The 27,305-nt window shown below is 40.4% G+C and overlaps 1 long non-coding RNA gene across 4 annotated transcripts in view; it reads right to left on the bottom strand.

Annotated features, from left to right (window-relative positions):
* Positions 1 to 1,010: 1,010 nt before the first annotated feature.
* The window catches only part of LOC132404202 (uncharacterized), a 119,786-nt gene continuing 93,491 nt past the window's right edge, over positions 1,011 to 27,305 (bottom strand). For 2 of the 4 annotated variants that reach the window (XR_009515454.1, XR_009515457.1), the window contains one exon: positions 21,476 to 27,138. This is a non-coding gene — a long non-coding RNA (uncharacterized LOC132404202). Of the gene's footprint in view, positions 1,145 to 21,475; positions 27,139 to 27,305 lie in introns of those variants that run through there. The other 2 variants (XR_009515456.1, XR_009515458.1) reach the window with 2 other exon arrangements.

The following is a 27,305-nucleotide window of genomic DNA, read 5'->3' as shown; positions in this document are numbered from 1 at the left end:
GGCACACAAATATAAAAGTACTGAGACTTTTATATGGGTGCAATACTGCTTAGCGCTGTGATGTGAGGTTCAGTAGGGTCACAGCCTCAGGGAAGAAGCTCTTCCTGTGCCTGCTGGTGCGGGAGCGGAGGCTCCTGTAGCACCTACCGGATGGGAGGAGAGTAAAAAGTCCATAGTTAGGGTGAGATGCATCCTTGATAATGTTTCTCGCCCTGCCCAGGTAGCGTTTATGGTAGATGTTCTCAATGGTGGGCAATTGGGTGCCGATAATTCACTGGGCAGTTTTCATCACACGCTGGAGTGCTTTGCGGTCCAATACAGGAAAATTGCCATACCACACTGAGATGCAGTTGGTGAGTCTGCTCTCAATGGTACAGTAGTAAAAGTCCATCAGTATCCTGGGACAGAGTTGAGCTTTCTTGATGCTCCACAGGAAATAAAGGCACTGTTGCACCTTTTTGATCAGGATGGAGGAGTTCAGGGACCAGGTGAGATCATCAGAAATGTGGACACCAAGGAATTTGAAGCTTGATGCACGCTTCCCTACAGCTCCATTGATATAGATGAGGATGTAAGTGTGGCTCCTAGCATGCCTGAAGTCCACAATGATCTCCTTGGTCTTCTAGGTGTTAAGGGCCAGGTTGTTGCCGGCACACCACGTGGCCAGCTGCTGAACCTTGTCCCTGTAGGCCATCTCGTCATCCCCTCTGATCAGGCCAACCACCATGGTGTCATCTGCGAACTTGATTATGGAGTTAGAACCACGTACAGGAACATAGTCACAGATGACAAGGGAGTACAGAAGAGGGCTCTGCACAGAACCTCAAGAATATGTAATTCAAATGAAACATTGTTAACCCAAAATATTGAAGTGAGTGCTGTCATTGTAAGTATTGAAATTGTATTGAATCACCCACTGTTACTTCTGGGTTTGTGAGATTCTATCAAGAGTGTCTTTATGTCTGTTTGTCGTGATGAATAAAGACTTCCATATTTTCTCTTTGGTGACTTCAATCACAGACACAACATGCTCCTCAAACATTTAATCCTTTCATTCTCCAGATCACTTTCATGAACTACTTCTGGATTCTCTCCAATGTCGGGCATCTTTCAGTGCATAAAAGAGGTAGAGGCAGAGATCAGCCTGCAAGAAAATAAAGGATTTTTTGAGTTTTATATGCACTTCAGAGGCAAAGAGTTTTGAAGCATTTATGAGCATATTCCCCATTTATTTTGTCTCATCTATAAGAGTGGATTTGCCTTTTCTCTGTCCATTGCGTCAAACACAATGAAAAGTTGGAGTTCAGAGTTCAATTCTGATGTCCTCTGTGAGGAGTTTTTATGCCCTTCCCGTGAATATGTGGGTTTCCTCTCGGTGCTCCAGTTTCGTCCCACAGTCCAAAGACATAGCAGCTACCAATTAATTGGTCATTTTAAATGGCCCTGTGATGAGGCTAGGGTTAACTAGGTGAGTTGCTGCGTGTTCCAGCTTGTTGGGCTTGAAGGGCCTGTTACACGATGTCCCTCTAAATAATCAGACAAACTAACAAATAAATAAATACATCATCATTCAAGCACTGTAGCTTTCAGAGAATGAGTGGCATAGAGGCAGAGCTAATAGAGTTGCTGCCTCAAAAATTAGGTAACCCAGATTCAATCTTGACCTCTGCTGCTGTCTATATGGAGTCTCTTTCTGAATGTGTGGTTATCTCTTGGCTATGGTGGTTTAAACCTACATTCTAAAGATATGTGGGGGAGAATAAAGGAAATTGTGATTAATATAGGATTAGTGCAAGTGGCTGCTGAATGGTTAGCATGGACACAGTGGGCCAAATGGACTTCCTCTATGATTCTGTAAGCAAAAGAAGATCCTGAAAAATCCAAGATCATTTCTGTGGAGCTCTATCAAACTTATATCACTATTTTTTCCTCAAATGGTTAAATTTTATTTGTTTATTGGATGTGTACCAGCTGGTGGTGTAGTCTCATTGGCACCGAGAGGTCCCTGGTTCAAATCGCAGCCAGCTCCTTGTACGCTTTTCATCCATGCTGGGTCGAGTGTCAACTCGGCCTTGAAAAACAACAAACACTAAAGAAAAGGCAAGGTTGCCACTCAATGCATCCATGAGTGCATTGAGAGCATATAATTTTTATTTTTTACATCACGAGCAAGGACAGTGTTTATTGCATATCCTCATTCATTTCTAAAGAGCCATAGAGAAACAAAATATTGAAACTGGTCCTTCATTCACAAAGTCTATGTCAACCATCTGCCACCCATTTTCATTGATTCTGCATAAAACACACTTCTGATTCAATTTTCCTCCTGAGAGTGGCTACTCTGGTTGATAGGATGATAAAGAAGGAATATGGCATGCTTATCTTTATTAGTCTCCGGCCGATGGGTCTCATCAGCTGTGGCTGGCTGCTCATCTGAAAGGAAAACACTGATCTTAAAACTCTGCTGCCTTGTGACTATACCCACTCATGGGGATCACTTTGTGAGTAAACTCCAAGGGAAATCTTCAGAGCTGGAGTCTCTTAAGTCAAATCAAGTCAACTTTTATTGTCATTTCGACCATAACAGTGCATAGTAAAAATGAGACGTTTTTCAGGACCACAGTGTTACATGGCACAGTACAAAAAAACTAGACTGAACTACGTAATAAAAAAAAACAGAGGGAAAGCTACACTAGACTACAGACCTACACTGGACTGCGTAAAGTGCACAAAAACAGTGCAGGCATTACAATAAATAATAAACAGGACAGTAGGGCAAGGTGTCAGTCCAGGCTTCGGGTATTGAGGAGTCTGATAGCTTGAGGGAAGAAACTGTTACACATTCTGGTCGTGAGAGCCCGAATGCTTCCAAAGGCAGTCCTACATTGAGTCCAACACTGACTGGCATCTCCTGAGAATCTGCTGGTGCCAAACAGTATCAGTTTCTGCCATTCCTTTGGGTTCATCAGATTTGTGGAGAGGGGGAGCCTATTAATGGGTAGCAGCTCGCCCTGCACATCGTACTGTCCTGGCTTTACGTACCCAGACCACTAGGACATACCATCTATGATTGACACTGACCAATGGAGGCCTCAGATCTTTACTAGTTGATGAACTGATATCAGGAGTCAGAAAGCTGTCCTGTTTTATAAGTCTGCATCTGGAGTATTCCATCCATTCCTGGCTGCCCTATTATAGGAAGGGTGGCTTGGCTTTGAAGAGGGTGCAGAAGAGGTTTATAGGGCATGTGCTATGAGGAAAGTTTGAACAAACTTGGATTGTTTTCTCTAGAGTGGTGTAAGCTGAGAAGAGGCATGATAGCTGGCACTAAATTATGAGAGTCACAGACAGAGTATGTAGCCAGTATCGTTTTTTCCCAGGGTTAAAAATTCTAATACCAGAGGGCATGCATTGAAGGCGAGATGGGATAAATTCAGAGAAGATACTTGGTGCAAGTTTTTTACATAGAGGTTGGTGGGTGCCTGGAATGAATTTCTTGGGTGTAGGTGGAGAGAAATATGATTGAGGATTTCAGAGGCCTTTGGAAGCTCAACTCAGCAGGAAATGTAAGGATATGGACATTGTGTAGGCAGACGGGATGAGGCAAATTGGGCATTTGATTACTCATCTAATTTAGCATAATATTATAGGCTGAAGGGTCTGTCTGTGCTGTATTGTTCTATGCTCTATTATTCTTCTTAGATTCTCATCAGCTATTATCAAATTCTGCCTGTTACCCACACACTGGGATCAGTTTACAGTAGCTAATTAACCTGCCAAACTGCTTATCTTTAGGATGTGGGATAATACTGGAGCTCCCAGACAAAACCCACTGAGTCACAGGGAGAACGTACAAGCTCCACACAGACAGTGCCTGATGTTCATGATTGCACCATGTCTCTGACACTGAGGGGAAATGGTTTCACTAACTGCACCATTGTGCCACCATGAACTGTTGCAGCCATTTAGGAGAAAGTATTCCCATAGTGTTCTTGAAAAGCGAGTACCAGGTTAAAGTGAAAGATTGGAAATATGTTTCCAATTCAGTGTTTGTTAGGGCATATTCTGGACCAAGAGTATATAGCAAAATATTAACTTCAGCAACAAGTCAGACCTGAACAGGGATTGTAGATTAAACTTTAAATGCAGCCCTGAACAAGAGGTTCTTAGAGCAAATAATTGAAAAACCAGAGAATGCTGGTTAACATTCGTTTTGGGTGTCTGGAGTGTGGGTGCGAAGGAGATGTGAAAATTATGTGTACTTCAAAGGAAGCACTATAGAGACATTGTAAATATAGAATTGTTCTTTGATCTTTAGCATATAAAACATCACGTAATATTGGGTCAAACCGGTCTCTTCCTTTAGAGAGTGTCTCATTTTGTTGAATAAAAGATTGATATTATATCTACCAGCTGTATTTCTCTGGTGACTTTGTTCTCATTAAAACAATGTTATTTAGGGCTTGAAGTGCACTTTGCCTTCTCGATGGTTCAGTTTGAGAAATATCTCTTATTATTATTTGAAGATAGCATACTTTGCATCCTTGTTGTTCCAGTGGCAGAGGAAGTGAATAATTATAGCAAATAGGGGTGTTGTGTGTGGCTGGTTTAGAAATTCTGAGATGTTGGAGCTGTACCTATGCACCCATCAAAACTCAATTTGTGCTGTGGAGGCGGTACAAAGTATCTGTGGAGTCAGAGTGAAATGCATCCAACTTCTGATCTATCATTGAGGCCATAGTTCTTAGGTTAATCTTGTTAAATTTTTGGCAAATGATGTTCACCCTCACTCCACCCCAAATGGACGTGGGCTGCATAGGGAAAGTTAAATGATTGGCTTGCTCTGGGATGTCAAAGAGAGGCAATTAAATGCATTCTTGTTGGAGGTGGTCATTTTTCTACATGTACCTATTACAAAGATGTTCAAAGCATGCATTATGATAAAGTTTTGTGGAATTCTTTGCCATGCTTGTTATGGAAAATTGTGAAAGTTTGGAAAGACAATATTGAAACAGCTTCAGCCCGATAGTTGATTGTTGTGTGTATTCCATCTCCTTACTATTTGCATGGACTAGCAAATTTATTTATTATGTTGATAATTTGATGATAATCTATCCAGATACTCCATTGTTCTGTTTATTCTAATCAACATTCATTTGAAACCTTTAGAAACTATATTTTTAAAGCAATTTCATTCTTCTGCACAGTTTAGTGCACTTCATCCACAAGTTACAAAAATTGACTTAATTTTCATTAGAGCCCATCATCTCTACAGACTGCTGGAACTAATTACAGATTTATTATCACAGACTTAACACCACAACATGAATGTTGATAAAACCAACATCTGTTTCAGACTTCTTAAATTATAAACGTCTTTGACACAAATGCACCCTGGAGTAATAATGAACAAATAAAATGAATATTATCTTTGAACTCTGTAATAAAAATTGGCAATAATGCACTGTCTCTATTGTACCTGTCCTGCTAAATGTAAAATTCCATTGCTAGAAGTATTTATTTTATTGGATCAATTGTTGTTAACTGATAAGTTTTTTCAAAAACACAGGGTGCTTTCTAATAATATGCATCGCATTGGGAGCATGTAAAATTTTTATTGTATTTTAGGTCAAGATTCTGGGTTGTATAAAATGGGACCACCCTGAATTATATTTCTGGGAAGTAGCTCGTCTAATTGTGTGGCTTGGAAATGAAAACACCGTAATCTTTCCTGAAACAACATTAGTTGCACAGGATACATGTACCAGTCCTTTAGAAGCCTTTGATAAGTGAGATTACTGTAGAAAAGAAAATGTAATGACATGAGTAACTTCCAGTTGTACTTTTCTGATATTAGTTGTAAATATTTAAAAAGAAAACCCCAGAATAATAGAGCTAAAACATCATAACTTAGAGTCAGAGGCATACAGCATAAAAAGGGACCCCTCGGCCCGTCACTTCTGACCTGAACTTTTTTCTCCATCTAAACTAAATCTATTTCAACACGCACAAATTGCTGGAGGAACTCAGCAGGTCAGGCAGCATCCATGGAAATGAACAGTCGTCATTTCAGGGGGTGAAAGGCAATATTCTGATGAATCTCTTCTGCACTCTTGCTAGAGCTGGACACAATACTCCAAATCTGTCCAATAAGTGCCTCGTAAAGTTGCAAAATAATGTTTCAAATCTTATGTTCCATGTCCCAACCTGTGAAGACAAGCATGCCATTGGTTTCGTCATGACCCTCTCAACCTGTGTGGACTTGGAGCCTTACATCTCTCACTTTATCAGCATTCCTTACTGCTCCACCATTTCCTCAGCACATCCCACTCCTATATGTGTTGAAAATGCATCGTCATAGTTGGGATCTAATTTCATATGTCAAAGCTCTGCCCAAGGGTATCTTGCTGACTCTTAAGAGCTTTCCTCACCATCTGCATCACCACTAATTTTCATGTCATCTGAATAATTCTAATTACTTCTCCTACATTCAAATCCAAGGTATTGATATATATTAAAAAAAGCAAAGGTCCCAACACCAGTCCTGGTGATGCACCACTCATCAAAAACTTCTGACCAGAAAAACACCCGTCTAATATCACTGCCTGCTTCCTATCACTAAGCCCATATTGGATCCAATTTTCCAGCCTGCCTTTGATCTCATTTGTTTTAAACTTCTTGACCAAGCTACCATGCAGGACCTTGTTAAATGACTTTTTAAACTTCATAACGTCAACATCTACTGTCCTGTCTTCATCAACCCTTTGTCAACATCCTCAATGAAATCAGTAGACAGGATTTCTCCTGTAGATGGCCATGCTGACTATTCTTGATCAGTCCCTACCTTTCCAAATATACATATATCCTGCCACCAAGGATTTTCTCCAATGATTTCCCTACCACTGATGTGAAACTCAGCTGGCTTAGCCCCACTGCACTTCTTAAATAAAGGAGTATCATTGCCAATCCTTCTGTCATCTGGCACCCCACCTTTGGCTAATGCAGATGCAAAAACCTGCAGGAGCCCCAAAAATCTTCTCCCTTTTTTCCCCATTGAAACTTGGGATAGGTGTCATTCATCCCTGAAGGTTTATCTATCTTTATGCATTTGTTGACATCTAGCACTTCGTAAACACGAGGAATTCTGCAAGCAGCTAGAAATCCAAAGCAATGTGTTCAAAATGGCAGAGGAACTCAGCAAGTCGGGCAGCATCCATGGAAATGAATAAGCAGTCTTGGGGTGGGCCAGGACCCTTCCTCAGGGCTGGAAAGGAAGGGGAAAGATACTAGAATAAAAAGGTGGGGGACAGCGGAAGGAGGATAGTAATATTGATAAGTTGATTTAAACAAAGGTGTCGCTGATTTGTAATATGGGGGCTGAAAATTTTAAAGGATGCAGGAGATTGAAACAGAGAATACAGGTCAGAGAATACCTGGGGAAAGATTAACAGAATTAACATTTTAGGTCCAAAAACCTTCAGCAGATCAAGTGTCTTACAGCTGAAATACTAACTTTTTTTTCTGTTTCCATGGATCCTGTCTGATCTATTGAGTATTTCCAGCATTTCTCACTTTTTGGTTGTTTTCATATTGCAGCTAGGTAGTCTGAGCTCACTCCTTTTCATTATATGCACAACACTGGAAACTGTGGTGGCCAGCGTTTGTCTGCATAGGCACATGGTTGGGTGATTTTTTTTTATCAAGGACAGGAAAGATTATTGAAGATGACTCAAAGGCTTCAAGTTGATAGAGCACTGAATCAGAATCAGGTTTAATATCAGTGGCATATGTTGTGAAATTTGTTGCCTTCACAGCAGCAGTACAATGCAATACATAATAATACAAAAAGCACATAGATTACAGTAAGTGTACATATTAAATAGTTAAATTAAATAAGTAGAGCAAAAATAGAAGTAAAAAAAATGAGCTTAATGTTCATTCAAAAATTGGATGGCAGAGGAGAAGAACCTATTTCTGAATCATTGATTGTGTGCCTGCAGGCTTCTGCACCTTCTTCCTGATGGTAATAATGAGAACAAGGTTCAAAGGTTAATTTTATTTTCAAAGTATGTCCGCAGAATACATCTCTGAAATTTGTCTTCCCCAGATAGCCATAGAATACAGAAAAACATATGTAGTTTTAAGAAAGACATCAATTAGCACGAAAAGAAAAAGAAACAAAAACTCGCAAACCTCAAACACGTCCAACCCCTCCCTCACACAAAATCTAACGGATCACCCAAACCCCCAGCCCACCAATCAGCAACAAGCAAGAATGGATGAACACATGAAAAAAAACACAGAACTGAAAGAGGCCAATATGAACTACAGTTCAATCCACAAATCTCAGAATTTCAAAAACATGTCCCAGAGCATCGGGACCCAGTGGTCTTTCTGATGGCAGCAACTCGAACCGGCAGCCTCTCTGAGGAAAGCAACGTGAAACAGTGGCCACACCGAGGGAAGGGACAAGAACTAGCAGCTCCTCCGAGGGCAACGATTTGAACCAGAGGCCCCTCCAAGGGCAGCGACTCAAAACAACAGCTTCTCCGAGGAAAGCCACACGAACGAACGGGTGGCCTCACTGAGGAAAGCGTCATGAACCAAGGGCAGTGACTCAAACCAGTGGCCTCTTCGAGAGAAGTCATACGAACCAGTGGCCTCTCCAAGAGCAGCAACTCGAGCCAACAGCCTATCCAAGAAATGTTCACTCTCATTCGCATTCGCCTCGATGCCTCAGTCTTCCTCGACACTTTAATCGGCGAGAAATGCAGCCGATCATGGCTCTTTGTCTCATCTCTGAGCTTCTCCTTGTGGTATCTCACACTTGTATTTCTCTCCTGGAATTTTCTCTGGGACAGCAGAGCGCTAGCTCACTCACTTGAACTCCAGACTGTAAATAACAGGCTCCAACAGTGTCACAAACAAAATTAAGATAGCGCGGTTTCAGAACTCTAACACTGGGGGTACCACTGCCAAAGGCTAACTGGGCAGATGCAATTCTTCTGGAAATTAATTATCACCTCATCAGCCAAGGGATTTTATCATTCTTTCATTGGCCATTCATTCTTTCATTTCTAAGAGACTTTGCAATTCTATCATCAATCATTCATTCTCTTTGTTGAACTGGGCAGACCCACCTTTTTTATGTATCCCCGCATCAGGTGAGACCATTATAATTCTCTCATTGTCTATTCAAAAATGAACATTATTGGCCATTATTAGTGTCAGGTAGGATTCACTGATATCATTCAGGAGTCCATGTAACGTTAGTTATCTTGGATGATGGAGGCTTTAGTTGGGTGAATCATTCCTGAATATCCAGTTCCTTTGGTCAATTATGACTGTAAAGAGATTCACGAGAAAGTAAGCTTTCATTGTACCTTGACACCAATGGAATGCCATAAGTAGCTCTTGGAAATGCATTGAGGGCCATATTGCAAAAATTCAGTTGCCTGTATTCATAGAACATAGAACATAGAATAGTACAGCACAGTACAGGCTCTTCGGCCAACAATCTTGCGCCAACCCTTAAACCCTGCCTCCCATATATCCCCCCCACCTTAAGTTTCTCCATTCATGCCTGTACCCAACTGTTCTCTGTTCCACACAGGCTGATGATGGAAAGACAAGGACATTAGATTAAAGTTGTAAATTATACGAGTAATTAAACCCAGCTTTTGTTCCACTGCAGAATATTCATGAGCAGTTGTTGAAGAGGGATTTGTGGAGCAGACTGGGCTGGGTCGATCACCATGTTTTATTCTGTGTGAACAAGTTGCAGTATTTTCAGTATTTTGAGAGAGCCAGGGTCATTATGAGTTCATCCAATTGAATGGCTTGGTGTCAACTGCCCTTCTATAGATTTGGAGTCTTGTCTAGTCCAGAAGATTTCTGTCCCAAAAGAACATTGGAGAATTAGGTAGGATTTTACAACAATCTAAAGGATGCATTTTCATTAGCAACCATTCCAGCTTTGAATATCAGATTTATTTAATTTGTGGAATGTATGTACCCTGGCTGCCATCATGGGAATTTTAGTCCATGGTAAGTCCAGAAACAAAGCTTTTATTTATATATTACATGCTTTAGTGAAGATATATTTACTCTTTTATTTGAATTCCCCTTCCATTTTGTCATCTTGTTGTCTCTCTTTGGACTTCTTTGTCTCACGCCATCAACAGGATGAGGGTTAGCTCTATACTCAGGCCTCACTCAATGTTGCACCGAGTCAGGCTCAGGAAGTACACCAGATCAGACCTTTTCCTTCCTCGCTTTGGGAAAGCACCTGCCATCTGTTTTTTGCCCTCCAACTTACTAAGCCAATGCTACAATGGTACCACATGGAGTAGAGGTCACATCCATGTCTCTCAGCAAGGCATTAACACACTGTATTGACTCTGTTGAAAACAGAAATGTTTTTTCACAGCCAGTACCTATGTTTTCTCCTCCATTAGGCCTTCTCATTAAAGTTATTTTATTCATAATAACATGTTCTGCAGATTCTCTACAGATGCCACCAATACTCTCAACAAATCTGACTCCAAGTTCCCATAAATTTTTCCTGCCACTCTTCCTCGCCACTGTGATATCCTTTCCACGATAATTACAGAGGTAGACATTTTTCCAGCAAAAGCTTTAAAACTAGTTTTGTGTTTGGTCTTCATAACCTGCAGGTAATACAAAGAGTTACGATAAAGCTGTGCAGTACAAAACTATTAACTCAGATTGGAAATAACAGCTTCTCTTCAATGACAGCTCAAGTGCCATTTGTAAGTTCATTGATGACACAATTGTTGACAGAATCTCAGATGGTGACGAGACACATAGGAGTGAGGTAGCTCAGCAGTCACTGCAACAACCTTGTACTCTACATCAGTTAGACCAAGTTGACTTTGGACTTCAGAAAGGGGAAGTAAAGAGAACACACACTAGTCAGTAGTGGAAAGCAGTCAGTAGTGGAAAGGGTGAGATGCTCCAAGTTCCTGGGCATCAACATCTCAGAGAATCTATCTTGAGCCCAACATATTGATGCATTTATGAAGAAGGTATGCCAGTGGCTGGACTTCATGAGGAGCTTGAGGAGATCTGGTATGTCACCAAAGACTCTAGCAAATTTCAACTGATGAAAAGTGAAAAGTAATGACTGATTGCATCACTGTCTGATATGGAAGCTACGATACACAGGGTTGAAAAAGCTGCAGAGGGATGTAGAGACTCAGCCACCTCCATCATGGGCACCAGCCTCCCCACCATCAAGGACACCTTCAGAAAGCAGTGTCTCAAGAAGATGGTATTCACCATGACCCAGAACATGCCCTCTTCTCATTACTACCATCAGGGAAAGAGGTTTAAGAGCCTGAAGTCACACACTCGACATTTTAGGAAATGCATCTTCCCCTCTACCATCAGATTGCTGAATGATTAATGAACCCACAAACATGAATTCACTATTTTGTTCTCTCTTCACACTGTTCATTTTTATATACATACAAGTCTATTGTAAAATAAGTAATTTTTATATATATTGCACAGTACTGCTGCAACAAAACAACCAATTCTTTGACATATAACGGTGATAATAAACCTGATTCTGATTGTGATTGATTGGGGGCATGATACTTAATTTATCTGAAGATTGCAATGGAATGTGCAGGAAATAATTTTCAGCAAATGAAAAAGAATAAAAAAAATTATTCATATAGATCCTCTCACATCCTCAGGAGAAGTGAAACCAAATAGTTTTCAGCTAGTCAAGCACACTAAGAAGTATAATCACCATGAGAACTTGGAAATGAAGAGCAAAGAAATAATGATCAAGAAATATCAGTTGAATGCTTAGTGCAGAACAGTATGAGGAGAGAATGCTACTCTTGTTTTTGGATAGAGTGCCATGGATATTATATTCCTAACTGAGAATGTAAACTAAGTTTTGTTTTAACATTTATATAGAACATAGAACAAAGAGATTCTGCAGATGCAAGACTGATAAAGAGTCTTGGCCTGAAGTGTTGACTGTTTATTTCCCTGCATAGATGCTGCTTGACCTGCTGAGTTTCCACAATTAATCTAATCCATCCCTCTACAAAGCCCATGACACTCCGTTATTTTTCGCCCATGTGACTAAGAGTCGCTTAAATCCTCCTAATTAATCACCCCTGCCAGTGCGTTGCAGACTCTTATCCCTCTCTGTGTGTAAAACCTACCTCTGACATCTTCTCAACATCTTCCTCCACTCACCTGAGAAGTATGTCATCTGATATTTTCCATTGCGGTCCTGGGAAACAAGTGCTGGCTGTCCACTCAATCCAGGCTTCTCATATTTCCTTCAAAAGATCATTATATAACAGTACAGGGTACTGAGGTGTAGGTCTTTTTTTGTACTTAAGTCCCCAGAGTGGGGTTTGAAGCCACAAAATGACCTAGAGGTGAGAGTGCCACCAACTAAGTCAAGGCTGACAAGTTGCCTTCCCAAGGCCCTATGTGCACTCTCTTGCTTTCACCTTTTTTTTAAATTGGTTTTAGCTTATAAAGTGCTAAGGGTTTTTAACAGGGGTTTTAAAGGTCCCGGAGTACTTTTCAAGCCCTGTTTGATGTGATTCTAAAGTTATTCTATGTAACTTCAAGTCCCCTCCGAGGGGGATCTCAAAACACTTCACTTCTGTGTTATACTGGGTCACGAATCCAATGTTATTCTGTCATTTTTAATTGTAGTGAAATATTGAGAGTTAATTACAAATAAGTGTTATTATAACTGCACCCCTTAAAACTATATATTCAAACAAATGAAAGGCACTGTTTATAAAAGAAAATGTTTTCCAAATGATGTTGTTCTGTTTTGTCATTTATATCCCTACACAGGCATTTCCTGTTTAACGTCCAATTTTGTCTGGGACTGAGGGTCTGAAACCTTTGTCACTGGGAGTGAATTTGCAAAATTTATCAAAATATAACTCAAATGCTTTGTTGAAATAAGATCTTTTTTATTCAGACAGCTGTGTGGTGTTTGACTCTGTGGCTATTTAGATAGTTCCCTTATTACTTACCGCATATTCACAGTTAGCTAAGCAAGATCATGAATCATCAATAACGTCAACAAAACTTGAGAGACTTTTTCCAGTACTAAATCTAATGTTATTTATTCCATATGTGCCTGAAACATGTTAGTAGATATTTTGGATGCTGCACTTGAACAGTAAATTGAAATATAAATCTATTATTTTTATATTGTTAATTCAATGACCATCACTAAATCTTTGCTTTTACTTTAAGTTCAAAGTTCAAAGGAAATTTTGTTATCAAAGTGCACACTCAACTAACCTACAGAATGCTAATTATAATAGGATCAATGAAAGATCAACTAGAATGCAGAAGACAAGAAATCATGCAAATGCAAATATAAATATACAGCAATAAATAGCCAGAACATGAGATAACAAGATAAAGAGTCCTTATAGAGAGGCCATTAGTTGCAGGAATATTTTGATGATGGGGCAGGTGAAGATAGTTATTCCATTTTATTCCAAGAGCCTGATGGTTAAGGGGTAGTAACTGTTTTTGAACCCAGTGGTGTGAGTTCTGAGGCTGTCTACAAGAAGGGTGGAGCTGTCTCTATTTCCTGAGGAGACTTAGGTCCTTTAACATCTGCCGGACGATGCTGAGGATGTTCTATGAGTCTGTGGTGGCCAGTGCTATCATGTTTGCTGTTATGTGCTGGGGCAGGAGGCTGAGGGTAGCTGACACCAATAGAATCAACAAACTCATTCATAAGGCCAGTGATGTCGTGGGGGTGGAACTGGACTCTCTGACGGTGGTGTCCGAAAAGAGGATGCTGTCCAAGTTGCATGCCATCTTGGACAATGACTCCCATCCACTCCATAATGTACTGGTTAGGCACAGGAGTACATTCAGCCAGAGACTCATTCCACCGAGATGCAACACTGAGCATCATAGGAAGTCATTCCTGTCTGTGGCCATCAAACTTTACAACTCCTCCCTCGGAGTGTCAGGCATCCTGAGCCAATAGGCTGGTCCTGGACTTATTTCCACTTGGCATAATTAATTTATTATTATTTAATTATTTATGGTTTTATATTGCTATATTTCTACACTATTCTTGGTTGGTGCAGCTGTAACGAAACCCAATTTCCTTCGGGATCAATAAAGTATGTCTGTCTGTCTATCTGTCTGTCTGTTCTACCTGATGGCAGCAGCAAGAAGAGAGCATGATCTGTGTGGTGGATATCTCTGATGATGGATGCTGCTTACCCACAGCAGTGTTTCATGTAGAATACATTTTTAATAACTCATTAAATGGGGAAAGCCTTGTACAGAGTCTGGTTTTCTTTAACTGGTTACCTCCACTAACTTTTATGGTAATTTTTGAAGTTTTGATTTGAACTAGGCGATATTCAACAGTAGATAATGGAATGGCAGACTATTGTTACTTTTTACAGTCAATACAGACAAATATGCCAGCATTTTTCTCTCCAGCAATAAGATTATTTAATAGAACTAAATGACCCTAGAGAAAGTATTGGTTAAATGGTTCAATAGCTTTTGTCAGAGGGGACATAAACTCAAGATTCGGGGGACTAGATTTAGGATGGAGACAGACAGACAGACATGCTTTATGTATGAGATGAGGAGTAACTGCTTTTCCCAGCGAGTGATGAATCTGTGGAATTCTCTGCCTATTCAAGCAGTGAAGACTACCTCAGTAAATATATTTAGGGTGCATAGATTTTTGCATAGTAGGGGAATTAACAGTTATGGGGGAAAAGCAGGTAGGTGGAGATGAGTCCATGGCCAGATCAGCCATGATCTTATTAAATGATGGTGCAGGCTCGATGGGCCAGATGGCCTATTCCTGCTCCTATTTCTGATGTTCTTATGTCAAATTAATATGCAAAGTATATTCACATAAATATCATTATTATCAATTCCAAGTAAAAATTTACAGTGAATATACTGTAAATATTCACTGAATTTACAAGTACTGTACACTTGGAAGTACTATCTGGCAATGGGAAACCTTTTGATATGGAATCTGTTCTTTGATAACTAAATCTTGGCATAATATAACAGCATCTGCCATGATATGAGTCACTGAATGATGAGCCTGCATGTTTTGAATGTGACAATCTACAAAGCAAATTTTTGGAAATATTACAGTAATGTTGTTATCATGTTTAATTAACTGCTAATTTACCAACATTTGCATAATTTGGAGTGCATATCTTTCACTAATTCTATCTGACCATGATCTTCAACATCCTGTAGCCTTTTCCTTGTATACTCTACACCAAATGCACTTCATTACACTTCCAACACACTTGATGCCATTGCATATAGTTCTGAAGTAGAACGGTGCTATCTCGCTGTAATTGAAACATTTCTCAGTGATCAGCTTGAAGAGCTATGATGATTGTAACCGTTGATTCTCCTGGAAGTATAGTATTATAGTCTAGTATTCTCCTGGAAACATTGCATTGAAGACAACTCACGTGGGCCTCTGCTAATGTGTTCCACAACTAAGATTCTGTTGGGAGTAATAAATAATCTTTGCAGTGTAAAATAGCGTGCAACTGAGTGGCCATGCTCCAGTATTACCGTGAATTCAGGGTACTTCAAGTGAAGGGATCTGTACTCGAAGATGCTTTCTGCCTGCTCTGCCAAGAGTCACAATCATACCTACAGCATGGATGGAATCTTCAAAGGAACTTGCAATGTTTTAACAGTTCTGTAGGATTCTTGCTATGAATTATTCTGTACTTGTTTCAAGATGATTGCTAGGCCTGGACAGTGAAACACATTAGAGAGTGTGTGTCAGTTCACATGTGTCCCCAGATGAAATACATTCAAGACCAAGAGCTAAGTAAGTATCCCGATAAAGTGCATTAATGGAAAAGCCAGAAGAGAATACTTTATTTATTCTCAGTTAGTTGCCTTAATGGAAGAAAAGGATGTACTGTTCCTTGAATTTATTTTATTTGTAAAACATCAACTTCCTGTTGTCAAAAAGATGTGGGAATTGTTGACTCCAGTAATGACAATCACTAGGGAATGGCAGTGCTCTCAGAGAGAATTCATTGCAAGGACTGAATTAAAACTAATCAGCAGAGCATTCTGAGATCGGGTAAGCTTGGAAAACCATCACAGATGACAGAACATTTACAATTGCTGCTCTGAAATCAGTTAGTTCAATATTGACTCATTGATCAGTTCTGAAGTACCCGATATGCTAATTGACAATATGTTACATATATAAGAGAAAATCTGCATTTCGGTCCGAGACCCTTCATCAGTTCAGGAGTAAAACATGAGGAGTTAGAGTATGAAGGTGGGGAGAGGGGAGAAAGAGCCATAAGGTGATTGGTGAAACTGGGAATGGGGGGCAACGGTGAAGTAAAGAGCTGGGAAGTTGATTGGTGAAAGCCATACAGGGCTGGAGAGAGAGGACAGAAGGCCATGGAAGAAAGAAAAGGGGAAGGAGCACCTGAGGGAGAGAGGTGATAGGCAGGTAAGGAGAGAGGCATTTGGGAATTGGCAATGGTGAGGGGGTGGGTGGGACATTACCAGAAGCTTGAGAAATCGAAGTTGATGCCATCAGATTGGAGGCTACCCAGATGGAATATAACATGCTGTTCCTACAACCTGAGTGGGACCTCATCAAAACAGTAGAGGAGGCCATGACTGACTTGCCACAATGGGGATGGAAAGTGAAATTAAAATGGGACCCCACTGGTTGATCACACATTTTCTGGCAGACAGAGCATAGGTGGTCAGCAAAGCTGTCTCTCAATCTACATCAGATCTCACCAATATAAAGAGGCCACACCGATAGCACTGGATACAGGAAATGAACCCTACAGACTCACAGGTGAAGTGTCGCCTCACCTGGAAGGACTGTTTGGGGCCCTGAATGGTAGTGAGGGAGCAGGTGTAGCACTTACAAGGATAAGTGCCAGATGTGAGATCAGTGGGAAGGTGTGAATGGACAACTAGGTTGTGTAGGGAGTGGTCCGTGTGGAAAGCAGAACGTTGGGAGGGGGTAGGCAAAGATATACTTGGTGGTGGGATCCCATTGGAGATGGTGGAAGTTATGGAAAATTATGTGCTGGACATGAAGGCTGGTGGGGTCATAGGTGAGAACAATAGGAACCCCATCCTTCATGGAGTGGCGGGAGGATGGGGTGAGGGAAGTTGTGAGTGAAATGGAAGAAATGCAGTTGAGGGCATGTTGATGGTGAAGGAAGGGAATCCCCTCTCTTTGAAGAAGGAGGACATCTCCTTAGTTCTGGAATGAAGAGCCTCATCCTGAGAGCAGATGCGGCAGAGATGGAGGAATTGAGAAAAGGCGATGGCGTTTTTACAGGTAACAGTGTGGGAAGAGGTATAGTCCAAGTAGCTGTGAGAGATAGTGGGTTTATAATAGACATCAGTAGATAAGCTATCTCCTGGGTTAACAACAGAGAGATCGAGAAAGGGGAGGGAGCTGCTGAAAATGGACCAAGTAAGTTTAAGGGCAGGGTGGAAGTTGGAGGCAAAGTTGATGAGTGGGGTGATGAAGTGGCCTCCAAATTTAATCCCGTTTCCCGTTCCTATTCCAACATGACAGCCCATGGTCTCCTCTACTGTCACAATGAGGCCACATTCAGGTTGGAGGAGCAACAGCTTACATTCCGTCTGGGTAGCCTTCAACCTGATGGCAAGAACATCGATTTCTCAAACTTCCAGAAATGCCCCCAACACCGCCCCTTCACCATTCCCCCTTCCTAATTGCTTCTCACCTTATCTCCTTACCAGCCTATCACTTTCCTCCCTCTGGTGCTCCTTCCCCTTCTCTTTCTTCCATGGCCTTCTTCCTCACTATCAGACTCCACCTCCCCCACTCCATTTTCTCCAGGCTTGTATCTCTTTCACCAATCAACTTCCCAGCTACTCACTTCACCCCTCCTTCTCCTGGTTTCACCTCTCACCTTGTGGTTCTCTCTCCCCTCCCCCCACTTTCTTACTCTGACTCCTCATCTTTCTTTCCAGTCCTGATGAAGGGTCTCAGCCTGAAACGTCAACTATACTTTTTCCATAGATGCTGTCTGGCCTCCTGAGTTCCTCCAGTATTTTGTGTGTGTTGATATAATTCATATGTCTACTTTTACGAAATTAGCTGTGCTTTTGGATCTCCTAGGGCCATGTTGGAGCATAAAATGACATTTTTACATATCAGATTATTTTCCAAATTTTCTTTCCAATATACTGTAATTATTAAAAACAGGATCTTTTCACGTCATTCTAAAACATTATTTATCAATTAGTACAAAACCATTTAGAATCTAATTCATGCAATGGGCAACCCCAGCAAATAATTCTATTCAGTTCAGTATATGTCATCAAAAGTACAATGTCACACAATATATGCTCATTTTCCTCTTTTATGTTTAAATATTCATCTGCTGGCTTGAAACTCTTATTGCAATGCTGCAATTTTTCCTGCCAATTGCATTTACTTGATTAAGTTCAGATAGAGGGTAAAACAAGCAGACAAAAGCTCCAAACTTACCACGGTGAAATTCTTTAAAATAGTGCAGAAATGGAAGAACATTTGTTAAAATATACACCCAGCTGAAAGCATCAGTTAGGACAAAGTAGTTTGTTACTAAAATAAAAGTTTCTTTTAACTTTAACAAAACTTCTCTTCAGACAATACCCAATGCCTTCTCAATTAGCTTCACTCTAACTTCTTCGTTGGATGCAAAATGGATGCGGTACAAAATCAAGATTACAGTGCATAAGTACTTACATTGTCTGATGTGGAACTCATCACTAAACTAAGATCTGAGATTTGCAGCAGAATGGTAGCCCTAAGGTCACTGGAATATAAATTAGTCTGACAAATGTTAAATGTTGGAGCCCCTTGTTTTACCATGTGGAGATCTTCCAGTGACAAGTAAGGCTATCTTAATCATAATTTAAAACAAAATACTGAAATACGGTATATCACATTTTACTGTTCCTGTATGAAAGAGTTAGAAAAAACTTTGTTCTTCATCTTTGCTGAAATTTCAGTTGTCATATTCCCACACATTTTAAACTATTCTACAGTATTTCATATTTATTTAGTAATTAAGCTGGCTGTCAATGCAGTTTGAACTCAAACTGCCTCTAAACTCAATCAGTAAGAATAGCATTCAATGGTAGTTTATAGATTGGTGTAAGCCAACCAAATATTGTGCTTAATCCTTATTTGCATTGCTTGCTTCATTATCATAATTTAGATCTGTAAAGAGAAATGAAATGCCCAGTGAAACAGAATGTTCTGAGAGCACTCAGCACAGTACCTAGCTTTTGTGGGGTGAGAAACAGAATTAATATTGTGTGTCAAAGACTCTTCACCAGAACTAAGGATCTCAGACCTGAACTTCTGTTTTGCTTCCCACAGACACTGTCTGATCTGCTGTGTTCACAACATTTTCAATTATTATTTCAAATATTCAGCATCTACAGTTTCCTTTATTTTTCATTTAATCTCATTCCCGATATATTGACAACATTATGTTAAATTATGCGATCATTGCATTTGACCCAGATCAACAAATTGCTTCCTTCCTTGAATTGCTGACTTAAACTGTGTCCATAAAAGAGTTTTCGGTTGAAGATAATAACAGGTTGCACTAAGTGTTATTTCAGTCTTTTGCCCCCGCCCCCAGTACAAACACCCGTTGGGGTTTATGAATGATGCATTGCTTGTTGTGTCTGTTACTAGGTGGGAAGGCAACACCACATAAAGTAACAAGGAGCTACATGTCAGAGGACATTCACTAGAACTAGATGATCTGGACTAGCTTCAACTATCTTTTGTGAATGAGGAATTGCTTGAAGTGGTGAAAATACACACAGTTGATCTGTTCTTTTAATTCATTTATTCATCTCTTCCTGGAAATTGCGTGACTATTGGGTGGAGTGCTAAGTGTCTGTGTTGTGATGCAAAGTGTTGCTGTTGTGCAGAACAGGCAGAATGAATGAGAAGGTGTTTTCCCATCCATAGTTCTTCATAAAGCCAATAAACATGTTAAAGCCTGTTGTATATAGAATGCAAAAAGGCAGAAAGTAAAGGATTCATACATCAAAACTGGGTGGTATAATTTCCGTGACTATGTAACAGTTCTAAAGAAATATCAAATATCAAAGAATTGCTCCAGGTTCATTTATTTTCCTTCCACTGCCTGGACACCACATCCAGGATTCTCAGCCATAAAAGCAAAGGTGGCACTCTTTCAAAAGCTGGTCTTCACAATATTGATGAAGCCTTCTTCAGCATTGAGAAGGTACTGATCTCCAATCAGACTGCTCTACATGTATTTAACATTGTTAATAGTCTCACCCCAATCATGACCGCTATTTGCCAGCTCACACTTTCATCTAATACCAAGACACAGATTTGGTAACTTCTCTAATGGAAGGGCAGCAGACAAAGAGATTGTCTGTGATAATGCCTTCAGCCTCAGCCTACTAGTTCTTGCACTAGCAAGTCCTAAAATAAAACCCTTAAAGATGCATGTTAGCACATCTTTACTCCTTTGTAGAGAGTGTAGAGGGAGTTAAGTGCTCAAATTTCCTGGGAGTTCATATCATGGAAAACCTCACATGATCCCTTAATATCAGCTCGCTGAACAAAAAGGCACAGCAGCACCTCCACTTCCTAAGCAGGTTGAAGCAAGCAAGGCTTCACTGTTCTCCCCACCCTGGTTAGTTTACAGGAACACCTTTGTGACTGTCCTGACAAACTACGTCTTCACCTGCAGTCATGCATCAAACCATAAGTCCCTAATAAGGACTGGGAGGACAGCTGAGAGGATCATAGGTGTCTTCCTGCCATCCATCAGGGATATTTATCAAGACCCCTTCGTATTATGAAGGGTCCAGCATCCTCTTCCACTTTCAATCATCAGGTAGGAGACTCTGACACATAAAAACAAGAACAGTCAGGATGGGAAGCAACTTCTTCCCTTAGGCAATTAGGATTCTGAACTCCCTGCTGCATTCACTTTGAAGTGTCACCAATAGATCTGTTCCGTACCTTACAATATTTAATTGATGTATTTTAGTTTGTTATTTATGTGTGATTCATCTATAGATATTATCCTTACCTTCATAAGCTGTTGTGTTATGTGTACTGCTGTGCTTTACACCCTGGTTCAAAGAAACATAATCTTGTTTCTAAAAAAAAATTATAAACTACTTTATATGTATATAGTTCAACAACAATAATCTTGACTTGATCTGTACTGGCACTGTGAAGTGTGGGTCTACAGTGGTACAAGAAAGTTTGTGAACCAGCTATTTCAACATAAATATGACCTAAAATGTGATCAGAATTCACGTATGTCCTAAAACTAGACAAAGAAAACACAATTAAAGAAATAACAAAAAACATTATACATATTCATTTATTTATTTATAAAAAATGATCCAATATTGCATATATTTGCTGGAAAAAGTATGTGAACCTTTGCTTTCAGTAACTGGTGTGACCCAGTTGTACAGCAATAACTTCAACCAAACATTTCCAGTACCTGTTGATCGATTCCACTGGCTTGGAAGAATTTTAGGCCATTCTTCCTTACAAAATTCCTTCAACTCTGGGATGTTGGTGGGCTTCCTTGCATGAACTGCTTGCTTCAGGCTCTTCCACAACATTTCTATAGGATTAAAGTCAAGACTTTGACGCAGCCATTCAAAAACACAAATTTTCTTCCTTTTAATCCATTCTGTTATTGATTAACAGTTGGTAATGGTTGAGAGATTCAGATTTAACAAAAGGAATCAGTCAAAGGATGAAAGAATTTCTGAATACATTGCAGAACTGTGTAAACTTTCCCAATACTGTGACATTGGAGATGGGCTTTCTGTTGCATTAAGGGACAGGCTTGTACGTGGAATGCATAGTCAAAACACTCAAAAGAGGCTACTGTAAAAAAGAGAGCGAACCTTAGAATGGGCATTGACCATTGCAATATCGTTAGAGACAGCAGCAAACGATGTTGCAGAACTACAGAAAAAGAGTTTAGAATGTGAAATGCACAAGTTGCCCCTGAATGGTGCAAAAAGCCAAAAATATTATTGATGTGGCAAATAAAATGACTTTTGTCAAGAACAAGTTTGCAGGAAGTGTCACAGACAAGGTCACATGGAGAGAGTGGGCAAGTCAAACAAAAAGCACAACCATAGAGAAAAACAAATACAGAGCGAAAAGCTTCAAACACAAAACTAAACAAATGCATAAAGTGACTGAATGTGACTGAATGTGAAACAAAATCAGAGAACACAGAGTCCGACAAAGGTAAACAGTCATGACTGGAACTGTATAGCATTACTGAAGCAGATCACAAAATCATATGGATTACAATAGATGTGTCAGGTGTGAAATATGAAAATGGAGCTGGCTACGGGGTCAACTTTGCCTATAATTTTACTGGCTGACTACAACAGACTGTTTCCTAAGCTGCCATTAGAAAAGACCACAGCAATGCTGAAGACCTACACAAGTGAAGTTGTCTCCTACAGGCAAACTGAGAGTGAATGTGATGTACGGAGGACAAACACTGCAGTTGGAGCTTTATGCATTGAAAAGTGGAGGGCTAGCTCTTTTTGGAGATGAATGGTTGAGAAAAATTCAACTTGACTGGCACACAATCAAAGCTCTCAATATATCATTAACAGGCAACTGCAGCCCAAATGGAACCAGAGACTGTCACAGCTACTTAATGCTAATGAAAATGTGTTTGAGAAGGGTATTGTTAAACTTAATGGCATGATGGCCAGAATTGAACCCGATGAAGTAACATCAGCAAGATGCTATAAAGTGCACCCAGTGCCTTACGCATTATGTCCTAAAGTGGATACTGAACTTCAGAGCTTTGAAGTGTCTGGCATTTTCTGCAAGGCTGAGTGGTGTTATTGGGCCATGCCCATTGTTCCAGTGATCAAAAAAGGGAAGGCCAGAGCTGTTCGCATTTGAGGGGACTTCAAAGTGAGCATCAACCCTGTGCCTCAAACTGTGCAATGTTCTCTGCCACAAATAGAAAACATTTTGCACCTTTGGCAGGCGGGGAGAGGTTTTTAAAGATTGAGTTGTCACAAGCTGACATGCAAATGGAGATTGAGGAGCCAAGCAGAGGTATGGTCTGCGTGCAAAGAGAGAGAAATTAGAGTGTTTCAAAAGTGAAACATATTGTGGACATGTCATCGACAAGCAGGACTTACATAAGCCACAAGATTGACGCAATGCTACTGGCACCCAAACTGGAAAATGTGTCACACCTCAGGTCATACTTGGGCCTTGAAAACTACTACAACTAATTCCTCACAAGCTTTGCTACAGTGCTGCATCCATTGAACACACGATAACAGACAGGAGCGAAGTGGGAATGGTCAGAAAAAAGCATTCAAGGGAACAAAGAGACTAATAACATCAGATGAACTGCTCACCCATTATGGCCCATCTCTGCCCATCAGACTGGCGTGAATTGCATCACCTTATGCAGTTGGAGCTGTTTTGTCACACACAATTAAAGATTGATCTGAACATCTGATTGCATTTGCTTCAAGATCACTGACAAGCGCAGAATGCAACTACACACAAGACTGAGAGACCTTTAGTCTAGTATGGGGAATAAAGAAGTTCACCACTAACTCTACAGACAAAAGTTTCCTCTAGTGACAGATCACAAGCCTTCTGTGTTCACTTTCAATCCCAGGAAAGGAATCCCAGTGATGACTGCTACCCGGTTGCAACGTTGGGCACTTTTTCTCAGAGCCTACACTTGTGAGTTCAAGAGTACCAAACAACGCAGCAATGCTGACAGCTTGTTATATCTTACACTGTTAGCAACTGAAGAGGGAAGACTTTCATACTGTTTCACAGAATATTGGTGGATCAGTTGCCGGTAACAAATTCTGAAGTACAAAGGAAAACAAGAAAAGACCCAACATTGTCAAAAGTCCATGACATGGATGGTTATCTCATTAGAAATCCTATGTTCCCGGAGTTCTCAGTGAGACAAGACCAACTGTCTGTATGTCAAATAACGTTGTTGTGTGGATCTCGTGTTGTGGTTCCCTCTAAACCGCACACCGGTGCTAGAGAATCTGCATGAAGGTCACCTGGGTCCAGTCAAGCTGAAGAGTCTTGCACAGAACTACATGTGGTGGCTGGAAACAGATTGAAGACTTAACGAAAAGCTGGTTGTGATGCTGAAAAATTCAAAATCCACACCAACAGGCACCGTTACACCTGTGGGATTGGCCATCTTCACCATAGCAAGGGATACACATTGACTTTGCTGGGTCATTAATGGACTCTATGTTTCTGATTGTTGTGCTTGATCATTCAAAGTGTCTGGCAGCCATACCAAGGAAATTAACCACATCAGAAAAAACTGCTTCCACACAGAGGACTATCGTTGCCAGAAATGGCTTAGCTGAACAAACTGTGAGTGACAGTGGACCACAATACACGTCAAAAGAGTTCAAACTGTTCATGAAGAAAAATGGCATCAAACATTTCAGTCAGCTCCTTCACCACCCAGCAACGAATGGGTTAGCTGAAAGATTTATCCAAACCTTGAAGATCCATTAAAGCTATGGACAAGCAGGACACTTCTCCACAGAAAAGGGTGGACAACTTTCTTTTTGTGTGTTGGAACTCTGTTTGTGTAATGACAAGCCAAACACCTTCAATGCTGTTCATGAGCAGGAATCTGAGATCTCACATAGACTTCCTGAAGCCAAATCTACAGAGGGAAGTGCCGGATAAGTAGTTCAGCCAGTTCAAGGTTGGAGAGGAATTCCCAGCACATGATTACCGAGAAGACAAGAGGACACCCAGTAGGATGGCCACAAGAACTGGACCGCTGATGTACACAGTGGATGTTGGAGATCAGACATGGAGATGTTGTATGGACCACATATGGATGTTCAGCCAAAGAACACACCTGGGTTGTCTGCATCCAACAAGATGGACAGATTACATCAACTGAACTTACCTCTCAGTGATGATCATGTCACCAACAGCAATGTGACACCTGCAATAGAGAAAGGTGGTTTTGGCAAAGCACCTGCCAAAACTAAGTCCACTCCACAGGTCCAAAGGTGCTATCCTGAATGAAAGAGTGCCACACAAAAGACTGAACCTTTAGGCTGGTGAAGTTAATCATGGACTGTTATTTTGAAAATATGTTTATTTGAATTTTGTTTGTTAAAGGGAAATTGAACGTTTTGGTACATGTACAGTTTTTAGTATTTTATTACGTATGTGTTTTATGTTGCATTAATCTAAACAGGGAGGAAACATAATGAGTAAATCTATTTCCTTTAGAGCAACGACTCCCCTTAGCACTACACATGAACTGATAATTTACCTATGCACATTGATCTATTGTCTACGCATGTGCATCGACCTTTCGCGCTCTCTCACCACAACATGAATACACCAGCTAACCCTATCCGCCGAATGCGTGCTTTTATTTACTTGATACATAGTGGTACAGACACACAGGCACCATTCCATTTCTGGACTCCTACAACTTGTAGTCCTGGAGAGCTCCACTATTAACATAAAAGACAAAAAAGAGTAACATTTCAGGGAAGTTATTGCATAAGAAGTGGAAACTAAGTTACCAACATCCATAAATTACACTAAACAAATTATGAAAGCAATTGGAGAATGCATTGAGATTGTACTCATTGAGTAACTGAATAGGCAGAATCTTGCAGCAGCACTGTTATGTTCTGAATTTTAATATACCACTGGTCTAGGACACGTGCATTTTATTAACGAAGACTATTTTATTTTGTAATTTATCAGAAGTTAGAAATGGAACATACGTGCAAGCAAATGCTTGTTTATGGGAAATGTGAATTTCATTTTTAAAGAATCAAATGAATGTCTTGCATGTTTGAGTCATTGTCAGTCTCTGGGTTGGCATTTGCCTTCCCCTTGGGGCTCTCTTTGCTTCAGTTCTCTCTCTTGATGACATCTAGTTAGACCTCATATTAAAATTGATTGGGTGTATGATGTTCCCAAAGAGCCAGAAGGGAAATATTGTGTGAATTAAATCAAAATGGAAATGGGTGGAGTACACCAAACACAGATTTCAAACATTTGTTGCCTTTAAAAACTTACCACAAAAAAGCAAATGAATTTAAACTTTCCAAAGTCTGCAGTCATCCCTTGGTCCTTGCTCCACTTTATTAAACTAGGATGTGCAATAAAGCAGTGGGTACTTCTGATCAATTGGAGCAGCACACTCTAAAATGCATATTAATCACACCATCTTAGGCATATAGGAGGAATTCTGATAGAGAAGAATATATACCCAGTGGCCACTTTATTAGATATACCTGCTCATTAATGCATTTATCTAATCAGACAATCATGCTGCAGCAACCCAATGCATAAAAGCAAGCAGACGTGGTCAAGAGGTTCAGTTCTTCAGATCTAACGTCAGAATGGGGAAGAAGTGTGATCCAGGTGATTTAGACAGTGGAATGATGGCTGGTGTTAGACAGGTTGGCTTGAGTATCTCAGAAACTGCGGACCTCCTGGGATTTTCACACACAACAGTCCCTGAAGTTTACAGAGAATGGTGTGAAAAACAAAAAAGCATCCAGTGGTTCTGTGGGCAAATACACCTTATTAAAGAGAGAAGTCAAAGGAGAACAGTCAGACTGGATCAAGCTGAAAGGAAAGCAACTGTAATTTAAATAACTATGCGTACCAACAGTGGTATGTGGAAGAGCATCTCTGAATGCATAATAGGTTGAATCTTGAAGTGGAAATACTACAGCAACAGTGGACCACGAACACAAAAGTCTCAATCACTTCATTTTGTTGCATAGAGATTTAGTACAGCAAATTTGAGAGGATACAATCAGTTTGCACTGAAACCCATTAATAGTAAACTGCTACTAGTAATTACATGCATGCTGTTTTGGAATGAACTTCCGCAGGCAGAGATGTTGCAGGGGTGGCCCTCTGCTTACTCTGCTGATTTTTCACATCTGGATGGCTCATGTGCGTGTTTCCTGGAGAAAGTTCCTTACATCCAACGCCAGCAGGCACTCTTAGATGGGGTCCTGTGATTGACAAAGAAGCTATTCAGATTTGAGGAGGTGGACCTAGGCATCTTGGCTTTGTTTCTGTTGAATGCACTGAGGTTTTGCATTTGCAGATGTATTGTCACTGCTGTCCAAGTGTCCTCCAATGTTTAGACTCAGTGTTGCCCTTACAATTTCAGTTAAAA

The sequence above is a fragment of the Hypanus sabinus genome, chromosome 13, assembly GCF_030144855.1.
Source record: "Hypanus sabinus isolate sHypSab1 chromosome 13, sHypSab1.hap1, whole genome shotgun sequence".
Lineage (NCBI taxonomy): Eukaryota > Metazoa > Chordata > Chondrichthyes > Myliobatiformes > Dasyatidae > Hypanus > Hypanus sabinus.
Note: the sequence above shows the minus strand (reverse complement) of the source record. Positions and strands in the feature narration are given on the sequence as shown.